Here is a 14956-nt window from a genome sequence, read left to right as displayed (position 1 = left end):
GAGGCCAACTTCTTTTCAATTGCCTTCATCCCAGCAGTGTGGGGGATACATGTGTACAACGCGCTAACATCGCATGTAATCAATGTAAAAGAATCCTCCCAGTTTAAACCCTCAAAAATTTTAATTGCATGTGTAGTATCTTTGATATATAATTTTGTTTCTTTGACAAGGGGCTGTAAAAAGTGATCTATATATATATAGATAAATTACTTGTCAGTGAGCCTACCCCTGATATGATGGGTCTACCTGGGGGGTCCACAAGGGCTTTATGCACCTTGGGCAGATGATAGAATATTGGTATGCTTGGATGTCTTTCCAGGATGAAGTGAAACTCATCATTATTAATGATATTTTCAAATTTTGCTTTAGTTAGAATATCATGTAGTTCCTTAATAAAAGAGCTAGTAGGATCAAAGGTGATCATTTTGTATGTTTCTTTATCATTTAGAATTCTAAATGGCTCCTTAAGGTAGTCAGATTTGTTCTGTAACAACTACGCCACTGCCCTTATCGGCTGCTCTGATTATTAGATTTGGATCATTTTTGAGGGAGTTTAAAACTTGTCTATCCTGTATAGAAAGATTGCCATTGTATTTATTGACCCAATTCCCTTTATTATATTCCCACGTCTGGGTTAGGTCTCTATCTACTCATTTGTTAAAGATTTTAATGTGTTCACCCTGTGCACCTACGGGAAAAATTAAGAGGGCCTTTTAAAATTAGTGTGTGAAATTAGGGACTCCCTAACAGGAAGGAATCATGCTATTAGCTGAAGAAAGGTTTTCTTAATACTAGATTTCTTCTGGCATAAAAAAAACAAGACAGGGACTTCTCTAATAGGATAGATCTTGCTCTAGTAGAAATAGATGCAGAAAAGGCATTCAACTCTCTTCGGATCATCTATTTGTGACACTGAAAATTTTTGGCCTTAAGAGATACTTTGGCCAATTTGTTTGTGTAATATATTGAAACCCTACAACTTATTTATAAATAAATGGATCATGATCCCAAACTATGCCAATTTAAAGAAACGTGACAAGGATGTCCCCTGTCACCCCTGTCCCAAAATTCCTTGAAATGGTGTAGAAGTTTTGTTATTACACAAGATAAAAAAAGACTGAAATTTTATGAAGAGATGAAAATAAAGATTCAATATGAGATTCCCCATATAAAATTAAAGTAAGTGCATGCCCAAATAAGTGGTATGAGCTGAATTATAGGGAAGCAGGCATTAAAATTAAGGGAAATATGAATAAATGGCCAACTCTAACTCTTTCAGCCAAAAGTAATATAATCAAAAGATTTTATACTTGATGCAAAATATAGCTGTTTTTATGTAAAAAAAAAAAAAAAAAAAAAGAATCTTATTCAAATTAATAGTGCTTATTTTGATGTCAAGGAAAAGCTTGTTTATCAATGAATAAGCTCATGCAAGGTAGTTAGGGGGCCTGGAATTAACGAGTTTTCAGACATACAATTTGGTTTGTTTAGCAAAGGTTGCAACTGACTGGAATATAAAAAAATATATGTAGAGAGCTAAACACAAATTATAGTGTTTCTTGCTATCTGACTATTGCGGCTAATGTTAAATTTCCTCAAGGTCTTAATCAAAAAGCTTTTCAAACTGGAAAAGGAAAGGCTTAGTCTACTAAGATCAAATACCAGTAAAGAGAATAATGTTGTTAGGACATTTTACTACCTCAAACAGGAATTCAATATACCGAACACCATTGTTTATGCATATCGTCATTTCTATTTGGAACTAAGGAGAGAATGTGGGGATGACTGGATTTGGTCAAATCTAGAGCAAAGTTTCTCATTATATAAATCTAGGATTTATTGGATAACTTATTGGTATAAAAAGTTAAACCAAATTACTGGTCAAAGAAATTTTGAAAATTTGTCATTAATCTGGCGAGGGGATTTTGATGAAATACATGCATAATATATAAACAAGAGCATTAGTATTGTGGAAAAGACTACTATATCATTAGCATTATGAAAGTCACATATAAAACTATTAAACAAAGCTTATTTAAATGTAGGTTTCCACAAGCAGACTTAAAGTGAATGTAAAGTTTCATGAATGAGTGCCCAGTTTTTAAAAATACTATTTAAAACAGGGGCACTTACATTCATTAAACTACTTACCTTTTTCTTTAGCAAACCCGGACCGGCAATCCTCCGTCTGCTTCTCCTGCTGTACTTAGCACTTGAATGATGAAACTGGCTTACTCCAATTATGGCATGGCCTCACGAGATGGACGCTCTGGGGTGAACGCCATGATTGAAGGAAGCCGGTTTCGTCTATGCTGAGGTAAGTAAAGAGGAGTTGCGGGCAGAGGATTTGTAAGCATTTTTTAAAAAAATGCTGCAATGTTAAGTTTAATGAATGAAAGTGACCCTGTTTTTAATAGTATTTTTAAAAGCCGGGCATTCATTCATGAAACTTTACATTTACTTTAATCCATGGTGTCTGGAGCTGTCCAAAGACCCAGAGGCTATGGAATAGAATAAACTTTTGGTTAAATAAAATATTAAAGCAAAAGGATTTTATTAAGAAAAAAAGATATCCTCTTTTTAGTGGACACTGAATAGGGAGTTAGAAACCCAAGCTTGATCAATACAGCTGTTCTGACAGCGAGATCTCTAAATCTTAAAAGAACAGCAAAGTCAAAATTAAACTTAAAGAGATATAGTTTACTTCAGAATTGTTATTGTTTAAAATGACAGATAATGATTTTATTACCCATTCTGAAGTTTTGCATAACCAACACTGTTACATTAATATAGTTTTTACCTCTCTAATTACCTTGTATCTAAACCTCTGCAGACTGCCCCCTTATTTCAGTTATTTTGATAGACTTGAATTTTAGCCAATCAGTGCTGACTCATAGGTAAATCTACAGGAGTGAGCATGTTATCTAAATGGCACACAAACTCATGCTGTCTAGCTGTGAAAAACTGTCCAAATGCACTGAGATAAGAGGTGGCCTGCAAGGTCTTAGAAATTAGCATATAAGCTTACCAAGAATTTGATGATAAAAGTAAATTGGAAAGTTGTTTTAAATTGCATGCCCTATCTGAATCATGAAAGTTTAATTTTGTCTAGACTGCCCCTTTAAATTGATTAGATAGAGCATAGAATCTAAAATAACTTTCAAATGTACTCTTATTATCAGTTTTTCTTATTAAATGGATACTAAACCCATTTTTTTCTTTCATGATTCAGAAATAGCATGCAATTTTAAGCAACTTTCTAATTTACTCCTATTATCAATTTTTCTTCATTCTCTAGCTATCTTTATTTGAAAAATAAGGCATTTAAGCTAAAGAGCCAGGCAATTTTTGGTTCAGAACATGGACAGCACTTGCTTATCATTTAGCCACCAATCAGCAAGCACAACCCAGATTGTGAACCAAAAGTGAGCCGGCTCCTAAACTTAGATTCTTGCTTTTCAAATAAAGATAGCAAGAGAATGAAGAAAATTTGATGCTAGGAGTAAATTAGAAAGTTGCTTAAAATTGCTACTCTATCTGAATCATGAAAGAAAAAAATTTGGGTTCAGTGTCCCTTTAACCTCTCAGGTCCTATGTTTGAATATATCCGATAAAGGGTTTTACCGCATGCGGTCAAAGGCTGGATATTTTCCGATATTTCCAATTTTGAATTTCACAGCTAAACAGCGCCATCTAGCGGTAACTTGCTATTTAGCTGAGAAATTCAAAACTATGGCGCGAAAATTAAATAAAACCTGTCGACAGCAGGTTTTATTTAATTTATAGGACCGGAAAGGATACTCTTGGTATCATCTGTAATCAAAGATGAGCTCAGGAGCATGCACATGTTTTAAACCATCTTGCAGCAGTGTTTGCAACATTGTTTATAGCAATGTTATACATAGTTATAAACACTGATACCATAGACTGCTATATACACGTCCACACCCCTTAGCTCCTATCAGCCTACCTAAGTTTAGATACCAAGAGTACAAAGCAAATTTGATAATAGAAGTAAATTGCAAAGTTGTTTAAACTTGTCCCTTTAAAGGGACAGTATACACCAATTTTTATATAACTGCATGTAATAGACACTACTATAAAGAATAATATGCACAGATACTGAAATAAAAATCCAGTATAAAACCGTTTAAATACTTACTTAGAAGCTTCAAGTTTAGCTCTGTTTAAAAGGTTACTAGAACACCCACCACAAGTGATAAATCGCAGACACTCCCCCCTCCCCCTTCCTTTGCATATGAAAAGACCCTTTACACAAACAGAAGCAAGCTGGAGTAGGTATACGTCGGTATTCTCCTAAAGCTTTGGGGCTCGGTTAGGAGTCTGAAAACCAGAGCAATGTTATTTAAAAATAAGCAAAACTATCCTTTTTTTTTAAAAAAAAAAACCCACAAAACTGTATGGGATATATAAATCGATCATCTACAAAACATTTATGCAAAGAAAAATCTACTGTATAATGTCCCTTTAAGGTACAGAAATCTGAAAAGGCATCAACAATTTTAGAGTTTGTAAATAATATGAATCTACAGTTAACTGTAGAACAATTTGATATTACTGATATTACAATTTGATATGAATGGCTAATGTGAAAGGTCCTCCTTGGGAGAATTTATCCAAATGCATTTGGAGCCTCTGGATCAACACCTGCTGCCAGAATTTAAGACAAACGATGATGTATGCAAACAGGGCTGGTCTGTTATTCCAGACAAACAAGTCCAGGCTGTCTGATGTTCACAAACTGAGGTTGAGGACAGTGCCGGATTGGCGCACCGGGATATTTCCTGGTGTATTGGCAGTGTTGCAGGGGAGCAGGGGGAGCCTCCCAGCCAGGACACGGAACAAGCCTTGTGCACATTGTAGCACATCTATTCAAGCCCACTCTGCCCCTGGAATCCTGAAGGTAATGGGCTGGGAGGGGGGCCGGTCTTCAGAAATTTTCAAAACAGGTCTGATTTCCCAGTCCAGCCCTGGTGGCGGACATGTTAAGAAGCAGCTGGAGTATTGGCTACAGACTTGCTAACCTGCACCTAAACAGCCCTCTAAGCTACTTAGTTGACTTCATAAATGGGGGCCTATTTCTAGGTCGTCATAAGTGAAAAAAGAGGTAGAGGGGAAGGGATGGGGGAAAGAAGCGGTAACAATATTGGAAATTATTGCAAATACAGGTTGTAGGAAGCATAAATCATTTGTATCATTGAAATTAATTCAGTGTCCTCCACAGAAAATGTTGCCAGCTGGGTGGCATTATGAAGTAGCACAAATTAATTGCATAATTTAACATAAATGTATTTAACAATGATTTAAGCAATACAAATTTAACATCTTCAATATTTGCTAATATTAGCTTAATATTGGCTAAAATTTTAGCCGGGTGGTCAGTAACATCAGCAGGGTGGTGGCACCCGCTAAAAAGGTCCTGGGGAGAACACTTTTAGAAATTATATCTGTATAATTATATGAAAAATAGAAATACAAAAAAAATATTATTGTGAAAAGTTTGTTCGGTTTTATTTGTGTTTTGGGAAAACTAATAAAAAGATACTTAAAGGGACATAATACTAATATGCTAAATCACTTGAAACTGATGCAGTATAACTGTAAAAAGCTGATAGGAAAATATCACCTGAGCATCTCTATGTAAAAAAGGAAGATATTTTACCTCACAATTTCCTCAGCTCACCAGAGTAAGTTCTGTGTAAAAAGTTATACTCAGCTGCTCCAAACTGCAGGTAAAAAAAAAATAATGAAGAAATGAACAGCAGCCAATCAGCATCAGCAGTGCTGAGGTCATGAACTCTTGTACTGTGATCTCATGAGATTTGACTTAACTCTCATGAGATTTCATAGTAAGCTGAATAGGGAAATAATATGAGAGTGCACGAGCCTCATCCCCTTAGCTGTCCCAGGACAGACATACTAATATGCTGCTTAGAAATCCTTTACAATGGGATGTGGCTACTGAGGAACTTTTGAGGTAAAATATCTTTCTTTTTTACATAGAGATGTTCAGGTGATATTTTCTAGTCAGCTTTTTACAGCTATGCTGCATCACTTTCAAGTGTTTAAACATTTGGGTATTATGGCCCTTTAAAAAAAAAATATAAACAATCTGTTGAAAACCACTGAAACATCCCACTGAAGCAAGATTTCTAACCATAATGGCATTTTACCAAGCTTCCAAAATATTACACTATTTAGCTCCTTTATGAGTTATTCACATGAATTAATTCAAACATTAACCATATTTAAATACAGTAAGAGCTAATTGGCAATAATTTGATGCATTTAGTCAGTTTATATACACTAACTGTATTTGCAATTCCTACGCTAAATAAAACTGTTGCATTTATTTTACATTTGTAACTGCTCCAAAAGAACTTTACAGGTCTCGTGACAGTTTTATAGGTCTAATCTGAAATATCATCATAATAACAGTTATTTAAATACAGGGCACTACGTTTACTTACATTTGTGCAAATAACACATGCATATGCCATGCATTAGTACTGGGAGGGGCCGGCAATTAGAAAAGCTGACATCTGTCAATTGGCTATCTTTATATTCACAAATATAATCACTTTAAAGGATGGCTGTGCAAATATTTTTAGGTATGAGTAAAGAAAAACATAATTTATGCTTAGCTGATAAATTTATTTCTCTTGTGTGTAGTCAGTCCACGGGTCATCCATTACTTATGGGATTATATCTCTTCCCCAACAGGAAGTTGCAAGAGGATCACCCAAGCAGAGCTGCTATATAGCTCCTCCATTCACATGTCATATCCAGTCATTCGACCGAAACAAGACGAGAAAGGAGAAACCATAGGGTGCAGTGGTGACTGTAGTTTAAAATTTAGACCTGCCTTAAAAGACAGGGCGGGCCGTGGACTGACTACACTACAAGAGAAATAAATTTATCAGGTAAGCATAAATTATGTTTTCTCTTGTTAAGTGTAGTCAGTCCACGGGTCATCCATTACTTATGGGATACCAATACCAAAGCTAAAGTACACGGATGAAGGGAGGGACAAGGCAGGAACTTTAAACGGAGGGAACCACTGCCTGAAGTACCTTTCTCCCAAAAATAGCCTCCGAAGAAGCAAAAGTGTCAAATTTGTAAAATTTTGAAAAAGTGTGAAGTGAAGACCAAGTTGCAACCTTGCAAATCTGTTCAACAGAGGCCTCATTTTTAAAGGCCCAGGTGGAAGCCACAGCTCTAGTAGAATGAGCTGTAATCCTTTCAGGAGGCTGCTGTCCAGCAGTCTCATAGGCTAAACGTATTATGCTACGAAGCCAAAAGGAGAGAGAGGTAGCCGAAGCCTTTTGACCTCTCCTCTGTCCAGAGTAAACGACAAACAGAGAAGAAGTTTGCCGAAAATCTTTAGTTGCCTGTAAGTAGAACTTCAGGGCACGGACTACGTCTAAATTATGCAAAAGACGTTCCTTCTTTGAAGAAGCGTTAGGACATAATGATGGAACAACAATCTCTTGATTGATATTCCTGTTAGAAACAACCTTAGGTAAAAGCCCAGGTTTAGTACACAGAACTACCTTGTCTGAATGAAAGATCAGATAAGGAGAATCACAATGTAAGGCAGATAACTCAGACTCTTCGAGCCGAGGAAATTCCTGAGGCAGAGCATGGCCCTTACCTCCCGTAATGTCAGCGATAATTTCTTTCAAGCCGGGCCCGAATAAGGTCTGCCCTTTGAAAGGAATATTAAGCAATTTAGATTTAGAAGTCACGTCAGCTGACCAGGATTTAAGCCATAGCGCTCTGCGCGCTTGGATGGCGAATCCGGAGTTCTTAGCCGTAAGTTTGGTTAAATGTATGACGGCATCAGAAACAAATGCATTAGCTAGCTTAAGTGCTTTAAGCTTGTTCATAATTTCATCCAATGGAGCTGTGCGAATGGCCTCTTCCAGAGACTCAAACCAGAATGCCGCCGCAGCAGTGACAGGCGCAATGCATGCAAGGGGCTATAAGATAAAACCTTGTTGAACAAACATTTTCTTAAGGTAACCTTCTAATTTTTTATCCATTGGATCTGAAAAGGCACAACTATCCTCCACCGGGATAGTGGTACGCTTAGCTAAAGTAGAAACTGCTCCCTCCACCTTAGGGACCGTCTGCCATAAGTCTCGTGTGGTGGCGTCTATAGGAAATATTTTCCTAAATATGGGAGGAGGGGAAAAAGGCACACCGGGTCTATCCCACTCCTTGCTAATAATCTCTGTAAGCCTTTTAGGTATAGGAAACACGTCAGTACACACCGGTACCGCATAGTATCTATCCAACCTACATAATTTTTCTGGAATTGCAACCGTGTTACAATCATTCAGAGCCGCTAATACCTCCCCTAGCAATATGCGGTGGTTCTCAAGCTTAAATTTAAAATTAGAAATCTCTGAATCCAGTCTCCCTGGATCAGATCCGTCACCCACAGAATGAAGTTCTCCGTCTTCATGTTCTGCAAATTGTGACGCAGTATCGGACATGGCTCTCACATCATTAGCGCGCTCTGTCCTTAACCCAGAGCTATCACGCTTGCCTCTTAATTCTGGCAATTTAGATAATACTTCTGTCATAACAGTAGCCATGTCTTGCAAAGTGATTTGTAAGGGCCTCCCTGATGTACTTGGCGCCATAAAATCACGTACCTCCTGAGCGGGAGGCGAAGGTACTGACACGTGAGGAGAGTTAGTTGGCATAACTTCCCCCTCGTTGTCTGGTGATAATTTCTTTACATGTAAAGACTGACTTTTATTTAAAGTAATATCAATACAATTGGTACACATATTTCTGTTGGGTTCCACATTGGCCTTCATACATAGTGAACAAACAGATTCATCTGTGTCAGACATATTTAAACAGACTAGCAATGAGACTAGAATCAAAATAATGGAAAACAGCACACCAATTTACCTCTTTCAGTGGGGCACGGAGTAACAGACTTGCCAAGTCTCACCAAAGTCCATAAATTTCAAGAAACTCCAGCCACCAATTTCTTTTAAAAGACCTTTATTCTTTTGTCATGGGTCCCATTGATATACAACGTTTCAAGCCAGCATTAGGCTCTTAGTCATGTACATGACTAAGAGCCTAATGCTGGCTTGAAACGTTGTATATCAATGGGACCCATGACAAAAGAATAAAGGTCTTTTAAAAGAAATTGGTGGCTGGAGTTTCTTAAAATTTATAGCAATGAGACTAGCAAGCTTGGAAAATAGTTTTCAAATAAATATACAAGCAATATAAAAAACGCTACTGTGTCTATAAGAAGCACAAAAAAGCTGTCACAGTTGAAATAACAATGAACCAAATTAGTTATAGCAACCAAATTTTCACAGTAAATGTATTAAGTTAGCAAAGGATTGCACCCACCAGCAAATGGATGATTAACCCCTTAATACCCAAAAAACGGATAACAATTTAATAATTAACGTTTTTATCACAGTCAAACACACTGTCACAGGTCTGCTGTGACTGATTACCTCCCTCAAAATGAATTTTGAAGACCCCTGAGCTCTCTAGAGACGTCCTGGATCATGGAGGATGAAGTAGGAAGATTGTGACTGAATTTTTACTGCGCAAAAAAGCGCTAAAATAGGCCCCTCCCACTCATATTACAACAGTGGGGAAGCTCAGTTAACTGTTTCTATGCAGAAACAAAAGTTAGCCATGTGGTAAAAATCATGCCCCAATAAGTTTTATCACCAAGTACCTCATAAAAAACGATTAACATGCCAGTAAATGTTTTGAACATACATTTTAAAAGTTATGAAGTGTTATTAAGAAGCCTTCTACCAGTCGCTTTTACTGCAGTTAAGGCTCATACATTACTTCAGTATTAACAGTATTTTCTGAGTCAAATTCCATTCCCTAGAAAAATACTTCAGTGTACACACACTCATCAGCCTAATACCAGTCGCTACCACTGCATTTAAGACTGAACTTACATTACATTGGTATCAGCAGTATTTTCTCAGTCAATTCCATTGCTTAGAAAAATAATTTACTGCACATACCTTGTTTGCAGGGGGGCCCTGCATGCTATTCCCTTTTCCTGAAGTTACCTCACTCCTCAGAATGTGTGAGAACAGCCAGTGGATCTTAGTTACGTCTGCTAAGATCATAGAAAACACAGGCAGATTCTTCTTCTAATGCTGCCTGAGAACAAACAGCACACTCCGGTGCCATTTAAAATAACAAACTTTTGATTGAAGAAATAAACTAAGTTTAAAAACACCACAGACCTCTCACAACGACCTATCTTTAGTTAGGTTGCAAGAGAATGACTGGGTATGACATGTGAGGGGAGGAGCTATATAGCAGCTCTGCTTGGGTGATCCTCTTGCAACTTCCTGTTGGGGAAGAGATATAATCCCATAAGTAATGGATGACCCGTGGACTGACTACACTTAACAAGAGAAAGGAATGTAATGATCTTTTTTTATATATTTTTTTAAACTTTAGTGGGCATGATCTAAATACATTGCGTGCATACAGAAAACATTTGTTACAAATATACTAGATCAGAAATGATTGACACAAAAAAAGTATAAGACCAAAATGAGTAAATAAATAAAATGCATTATTTTATTAGTTTATTTTACCTTTAAACAAATTCATTTTTAACCCACTGTGTGTTTAACCACTGATTATTTTCTTTAGAGCTCTACATCTGATTGGTGATTGACGCATATACAAGTTAGCCATCTTTGAATGGCTTACATCCAGATCAGAATAAGATCATTTCTTTGACTATGGGCCGATAACCAAAAAAAATTCTTAGAGAAAAATAGTGCAGATTTCACATGGGCGAAACTCTATGAATTCTCTAAGACAAAGGGGAAGAACTTGGAAGTCCCAGAGAGCACACTCTGATAGAAAGTATAAAGCTTTCAAGGATAAAAAATCTCACAGGGGGAGTAAATTTAACAGGGAAGCACCTGGCACTAATATAAAGTCTTACGGCTAGATTACGGGTTCTGCATTAGCCTTAAAAAGCAGTGTTGAGAGGTCCCAACGCTGTTTTTTAACGCCCGCTGGTATTACGAGTCTGGCAGGTACAGGTGTACCGCTCACTTTTCTACCCCGACTCGAGCATACCGCAAATCCCCTTACGTCAATTGCGTATCCTATCTTTTTAATGGGATTTGCCTAACGCTGGTATTACGAGTCTTGGAAGAAGTGAGCGGTAGACCCTCTCCTGGCAAGACTCCTACCGCATTTAAAAGTCAGTAGTTAAGAGTTTTATGGGCTAACGCCGGGACATAAAACTCTTAACTAAAGTGCTACAAAGTATACTAACACCCATAAACTACCTATAAACCTCTAAACCGAGGCCCCCCCCCCCCCCACATCGCAAACACTATAATAAAAATTTTTAACCCCTAATCTGCCGACCGGACATCACCGCCACTTTAATAAATGTATTAACCCCTAAACCGTCGCACTCCCGCCTCGCAAACACTAGTTACATTTTATTAACCCCTAATCTGCCGTCCCTAACATCGCCGACACCTACCTACATTTATTAACCCCTAATCTGCCACCCACAACGTCACCGCTACTATATTAAATGTATTAACCCCTAAACCTAAGTCTAACCCTTAACCTAACCCCCCAATTTAAATATAATTTAAATAAATCTAAATTAAATTACTAATATTAACTAAATTATTCCTATTTAAAACTAAACACTTACCTATAAAATAAACCCTAATATATTTACAAAATAACTAATAGTTACAATGTAGCTATTTTAGGATTTATTTTTATTTTACAGGCAACTTTGTATTTATTTTAACTAGGTACAATAGTTTTTAACTATTTAATAACTACCTAGTTAAAATAAAGACAAATATACCTGTAAAATAAACCCTAACCTAAGTTACAATTACACCTAACACTACACTATCATTAAATGAATTTAACTAAACTACAATTAATAACAATTAAATTAAATAAACTAAATTACGAAGAAAAAACACACTAAATTACTGAAAATAAAAAAGAAATTGCAATTTTTTAAACTAATTACACCTAATCTAATCCCCTAATAAAATTTAAAAAAAAACAAAATGAAAAAAATTCCCTTCCCTATACTAAATTACAAATAGCCCTTAAAAGGGCCTTTCGCTGGGCATTGCCCCAAAGTAATCAGTAATACCACCCCCCAACATTACAACCCACCACCCAACCCTACTCTAAAACCCACCCAAACCCCCCTTAAAAAAACCTAACACTAACCCCTGAAGATCACCCTACCTTGAGCCGTCTTCACCCAGCCGTGCACAAGTGGTCCTCCAGAGGGGCAGAAGTCTTCATCCGATCGGGACAGAGGAGGTCCTCCAGACGGCAGAAGTCTTCATCCATGCGGCATCTTCTATCTTCATCCTTCCGGAGCGGAGTGGGTCCATCTTGAAGACATCCGACGCGGAGCATCCTCTTCTGTCCACGGTCGATGACTGAATGAAGGTTCCTTTAAGTGACGTCATCCAAGATGGCATCCCTTGAATTCCGATTGGCTGATAGAATCCTATCAGCCAATCGGAATTAAGGTAGGAAAAATCCTATTGGCTGATGCAATCAGCCAATCGGATTGAAGTTCAATCCTATTGCCTGATCCAATCAGCCAATAGGATTGAGCTTGCATTCTATTGGCTGATTGGAACAGCCAATAGAATGCAAGCTCAATCCTATTGGCTGATTGCATCAGCCAATAGGATTTTTCTACCTTAATTCCTGCCGTCTGGAGGACCTCTTCTGCCCCGATCAGATGAAGACTTCTGCCCCTCTGGAGGACCACTTGTGCCCGGCTGGGTGAAGACGGCTCAAGGTAGGGTGATCTTCAGGGGGTTAGTGTTAGGTTTTTTTAAGGGGGGTTTGGGTGATGGGTTGTAATGTTTGGGGTGGTATTGTATTTCTTTTTTTACAGGTAAAAGAGCTGATAACTTTGGGGCAATGCCCCGCAAAAGGCCCTTTTAAGGGCTATTTGTAATTTAGTATAGAGTAGGGAATTTTTTTTATTTTTTTATTTTTTTTATTTTATTAGGGGAATTAGATTAGGTGTAATTAGTTTAAAAATTTGTAATTTCTTTTTTATTTTCAGTCATTAAGTGGGGGGGTTTTCTTCGTAATTTAGTTTATTTAATTGAATTGTATTTAATTGTAGGTAGTTTAGGCAATTCATTTAATGATAGTGTAGTGTTAGGTGTAATTGTAACTTAGGTTAGGGTTTATTTTACAGGTATATTTGTCTTTATTTTAACTAGGTAGCTATTAAATAGTTCATAACTATTTAATAACTATTGTACCTAGTTAAAATAAATACAAAGTTGCCTGTAAAATAAAAATAAATCCTAAAATAGCTACAATGTAACTATTAGTTATTTTGTAGCTATATTAGGGTTTACTTTATAGGTATTTCGTTTTAAATAGGAATAATTTAGTTAATATTAGTAATTTAATTTAGATTTATTTAAATTATATTTAAATTAGGGGGGTTAGGTTTAGGGTTAGACTTAGATTTAGGGGTTAATAACTTTATTATAGTGGCGGCGACGTTGGGGGCAGCAGATTAGGGGTTAATAAATATAATGTTGGTTGCGGCGGTGTCTGGAGCGGCAGATATGGGGTTAATAATATAATGTAGGGTTTGGCGATGTTAGGGGCAGTAGATTAGGGGTTCATAAGTATAATGTAGGTTGCGGCGGTGTCCGGAGTGGCAGATTAGGGGTTAATAGTATAATGTAGGTGTCGGCGATATCGGAGGCGGGAGATTAGGGGTTAATAAGTGTAAGATTAGGGGTGTCTAGACTCTTGGTTCATGTTGGGGTGTTAGGTGTAGACATATTTTTTATTTTCCCATAGGAAACAATGGGGCTGCGTTAGAAGTTGGACGCTGCTTTTTTTACAGGTGTTAGTTTTTTTTTCAGCTGGCTCAGCCCCATTGTTTACTAAGGGGAAATCGTGCACGAGCACGTTTAGCCAGCTCACCGCTGACTTAAGCAACGCTGGTATCAAGGTGAGATGTGGAGCTAAATTTTGCTCAACGCTCACTTTTCTGAGGCTAACGCAGCCATTCAGAAAACTCGTAATACCAGCGTTGTTTTAAGTGAGCGCTGAAAAATAAAGGCTCGTTAGCACTGCACGGCTTTACCGACAAAACTCGGAATCTAGCCGTTAGTTTGGAGCAAACACAAATAACACATTTATATTTTTACTACAATTTAACTTGAATATGCTTCTTCTGTAGTACACATTACTTTTCTGACAGCTAAATAAAAAAGATAAGTCAGTGTATAAAATATTTAGAGAATATCATGTTGTGAGAGAGATTCAGGCACATCCTAGGAACTTCCCTGTTCTGTTCAGAAAACTCTCTGTCCCTCCCACTTGCTGAAACTGACAGGTTTATTTCACATATAACAAATACAAAGTGCAATGTAATTTGTAAAAGAGAAATATACAAAGTATGATACTAATCTTTTAAAGTTACACAGACACATTCAAAACAATCATAAATGGTAAAATCACAATCCTAAATGCACTGCTGTATGTAGGTGCTAAATTAATTTAAATGCAAATGCTAAATGCATCAAATATAAAATAAATGTAATAAAACTTTACACTTTCCCGACCTTATGACGTTCCATGTCGTTCTAGTTGTGCTGGGTTTTAGCACCATTAGGACGGCATTAAAATATTATCTGGCTTCTATTAATTAAACAGAGTTTCTATAAAGAACTGTTAAGATATACTGGTTGTGAACAACTTGATAGACATATTATTGACAAAGTTAAGCACAACATAGCAACAAAAGACATTAACCCCTTCACGCCATTAGGACGTTGCCATGCCGTCCTAACACTGATGGGCTTTAACGCCGTTAGGAGTGCATGGTACATCCTACCTTATATGGCAT

At 37.1% G+C, this 14956-nt stretch overlaps 1 protein-coding gene across 1 annotated transcript in view; it reads right to left on the bottom strand.

Moving 5' to 3' along the window:
- The window catches only part of CYTH3 (cytohesin 3), a 336872-nt gene that overhangs the window by 180864 nt on the left and 141052 nt on the right, over positions 1-14956 (bottom strand). The window lies entirely within an intron of this gene.

This window comes from Bombina bombina, chromosome 11 (genome assembly GCF_027579735.1).
Source record: "Bombina bombina isolate aBomBom1 chromosome 11, aBomBom1.pri, whole genome shotgun sequence".
In the NCBI taxonomy this organism is placed as follows: Eukaryota; Metazoa; Chordata; class Amphibia; order Anura; family Bombinatoridae; genus Bombina; species Bombina bombina.
This window is presented reverse-complemented; position numbering and strand designations above follow the sequence as displayed.